This window comes from Leucoraja erinacea, unplaced genomic scaffold, assembly GCF_028641065.1.
Source record: "Leucoraja erinacea ecotype New England unplaced genomic scaffold, Leri_hhj_1 Leri_498S, whole genome shotgun sequence".
Classification (NCBI taxonomy): Eukaryota; Metazoa; Chordata; class Chondrichthyes; order Rajiformes; family Rajidae; genus Leucoraja; species Leucoraja erinaceus.
In genome coordinates this window covers 52,501-56,290 of record NW_026576399.1, presented here as the reverse complement: position 1 = coordinate 56,290, position 3,790 = coordinate 52,501, and positions in this window count along the sequence as shown.

Here is a 3,790-nt window from a genome sequence, read left to right as displayed (position 1 = left end):
TTACTACTACCCCCTGGGCCTCAGGCTTTACTACTACCCCCTGGGCCTCAGGCCTCACTACCCCCTGGGCCTCAGGCTTTATTACTAACCCCTGGGCCTCAGGCTTTACTACTACCCCTGGGCCTCAGGCTTCACCACTACCCCCTGGGCTTCAGGCTTTACTACTACCCCCTGGGCCTCAGGCTTCACCACTACCCCCTGGGCCTCAGACGTCACCACTACCCCCTGGGCCTCAGGCTTTACAACCCCCTACTACCCCCTGGGCCTCAGGCTTCAGGCTTCACCACTACCCCCTGGGCCTCAGGCTTTACTACTACCCCCTGGGCCTCAGGCTTCACGACTCCCCGGGCCTCAGGCCGCAAAGCCTGGGCCTCGGGCTCCCCGCTGCCGCTGTCCCGGGCCTCCAGCGCCCCGGCCTCAGGCTTCACAACTACCCCCTGGGCCTCGGGCCTGGCGACTGCCTGGGCCTCAGGCTTCACTACTACCCGGGCCTCGGGCTCCCCGCCGCCGCCGCCGCCCGGCTCCGTCATCCCGCCATCTGACAGGAGGAGCCGGGGCCTCTCTCTCTCTCTCTCTCTCCCTCTCCCTCTCTCTCCTTCCCTCCCTCCTTCCGTACAACAAGATGGCGGCGCCCGGCGCTCCGCCCGCTTTACTAACCCCTGGGCGCCGCCATCATGTTGTACGGCGGATGCTGTGGGGCCGTCCCAGCCAAAGATCCAGCTAAAGATGCTGATGCTGATGCTGCTCCTGTATCTCAGGGCTGTCTCAGCAAAGATGCTCCAGTATCTCAGGGCAGTCTCAGCAAAGATGCTTCTGTATCTCAGGGCAGTCTCAGCAAAGATGCTCCAGTATCTCAGGGCTGTCTCAGCAAAAATGCTCCAGTATTTCAGGGCAGTCTCAGCAAAGATGCTTCTGTATCTCAGGGCAGTCTCAGCAAAGATGCTCCAGTATCTCAGGGCTAGCAAAGATGCTCCAGTATCTCAGGGCAGTCTCAGCAAAGATGCTCCAGTATCTCAGGGCAGTCTCAGCAAAGATGCTCCAGTATCTCAGGGCATCTCAGGGCAGTCTCAGCAAAAATGCTCCAGTATTTCAGGGCAGTCTCAGCAAAGATGCTGCTCTAGTAACTAGGGGCAGTCCCTTCTCTCCACAGATGCTGCCCTGTCCAGGGCAGTGAATCCAGCTTTTTGTGTGTCTGTCTTCAGTTGTTGTTGCTGAGTGCGTATCTCTGTGTGCGAGTGTATGAGTGTGTGTCTGTGTTTGTGAGTGTATGAGTGTCTCGGTGTGAGAGTGTGTCTCTCTGTGCTTGAGTGTGTGTCTGTGCTTGAGTGTGTGTCTGTGTGAGAGTGTATGTCTCTGTGTGAGTGTCTGTGTGTGAGTGTGTGTCTCTGTGTTTGAGAATGTGTGAGTCTCTATGTGTGTGAGAGTGAGAGTGTCTGTGTGTGTGTCTGTCTGTGTGTGAGAGTGTGTGTGTGTGTGTCGCTGCGTTTGAGAGATCGTGTATCTCTGTGTGTGAGAGAGAGAGTGTGTGTGCGTCTGTGTGAGTGTCTCTGTGTGAGTGTGTGTCTCTGTGTGAGAGTATGTGTCTCTGTGTTTGAGAATGTGTGAGTATGTGTGAGAGTGTCTCTGTGTGAGTGTGTGTCCCTGTGTGTGAGAGTGTGTGTCTCCGTGTTTGACAGTGTGAATGTGTGTGTCTCTGTGGGTTAGTCTGTCTCTGGGGGTATGTCTCTGTGTGTGAGTGTGTGTCTCCGTGTTTCAGAGTGTGTGTGTGTCCCTGTGTTTGAGAGAGCGAGTGTGTGTCTCTGTGTTTGAGAGTGTGTGTGTCTCTGTGAGTGTGTCTGTCTCTGGGGGTGTGTCTCTGTGTGAGAGTGTGTGTGTCTCTGTGAGTGTGTCTGTCTCTGGGGGTGTGTCTGTCTCTGGGGGTGTGTCTCTGTGTGAGAGTGTGTGTCTCTGTGTTTGACAGTGTATGAGTGTGTGTGCCTCTGTGAGTGTGTGTGTGTGTCCGTATGAGTGTGTGTCTGTGTTTGAGAGTGTGAAGTCTGTCTGTTTCTGTGCGTGAGAGCATGTGTCTCTGAGTGCAAATGAGAGTGTGTGTCAGTGTGTGTGTGAGTGTGTGTGTCACAGTGTCATGCCTTTGCTTCATGCATTAACAACTAGGGCAGAATGACAAATAAACATGACATTTGACCATTTCTCAGCATGTTTGGTCAGGATAACTCCCTTAAAAAAAGACTGAGAAGTGAATGGCAGACATACAGACCAGCCGGTGGGGCAGACAAAATATTGTAGGAAGGAACGGCAGATGCTGGTTTAAACCGAAGACAGACACGAAATGCTGGAGTAACTCAGTAGGACAGGCGGCATCTCTGGAGAGAAGGAATGGGTGACGTTTCGGGTCGAGACCCTTCTTCAGTCTCAGTCTGAAGAAGGATCTCATAAGATCATAAGTGATTGGAGCAGAATTAGGTCATAAAGTACATGAAACATGAAATTAAGGTGACAAGTGGAAAGGCTTGGGGGATGTGTAATGTACGGCCTGTTGGGTTTGTGCTGGCTTTTTTATAGAACTATTCAATTAAACCCCAGCCCATCAAACGTTTCATCAAGTATTTGTGTGACATGTGGTGAACTATTTGAACAATATCAAAATGTTTTGCTTAGTTTCAGAATTAACCACACATATTGGCAAAAATGTTCAACTTTTCGATTTTAAAACATTGTCTCATAGTCTAATTTTTTTTAAAATCTGATTGCTTTTAGGGATGACATATTTACAATTTTATCATTTACGGTTTTAGATTTTAAGTCAAAACTATTTGACATCCACCAACATCACCAACGAGCTTTTTGTGAAATTGCCCAGGATTTTACAACACAGGGTGAATTTTAATTGAAATAAAACTGAACTGCAGGTGCTGGTGTATACAAAATACTGGAGTAATTGAAGAAGAAGGGTCTCGACCCGAAACGTCACCTAATCCTTCTCTCCAGAGATGCTGTCTGTCCTGTGCAGCAGCATCTACGGAGCGAAGGAAATAGGCAACGTTTCGGGCCGAAACGCTGCCTATTTCCTTCGCTCCATAGATGCTGCTGCACCCGCTGAGTTTCTCCAGCATTTTTGTGTACCTTCAATTTCCCAGCACCTGCAGTTCCTTCTTAAACATGCTGTCTGTTCCGCTGAGTTACTCCAGCTTTTTGTGCCTATCCTCGGAGTAACTTAGCATGTCAGGCAGCATCTCTGGAGAAAATGGATAGGTGAAACCTCGGGTCGGGACCCTTCTTACCCTCTTAAGACTGATTGTGGAGGGGGGGACTGAAGCAAGAAAAAAAAGATTTGAATTGTGCGGTTCCGTATAAACTTCAAGATACTCCTCCATGTCTACAAAGCCCTCAATGGGCTTGCCCCCACCTACATAAAAAGTCTCCTCACCCACCACTCCACCTCCAGGTCCCTCAGATCGGCCGACTTGGGGTTGCTGAATATTCCACGGTCTAGGCATAAGCTCAGGGGCGACCGCGCCTTTGCGGTTGCAGCCCCTAGGCTGTGGAACAGCATCCCCCTTCCCATCACATGCCCCCTCCATCGACTCTTTTAAGTCAAGACTAAAGACTTATCTATACTCCCAAGCCTTTCCTGACGTCCTGTCGGTGAGGGCTACATGTATATATGTGTGTAGTTTGTTTTGTTGTGCTATTCTTATAACAAATGTAAAGCACTTTGGCCAACGAGAGTTGTTTTTTAAATGTGCTATATAAATAAATGTGACTTGACTTGACTTGACTTGATCTGTTT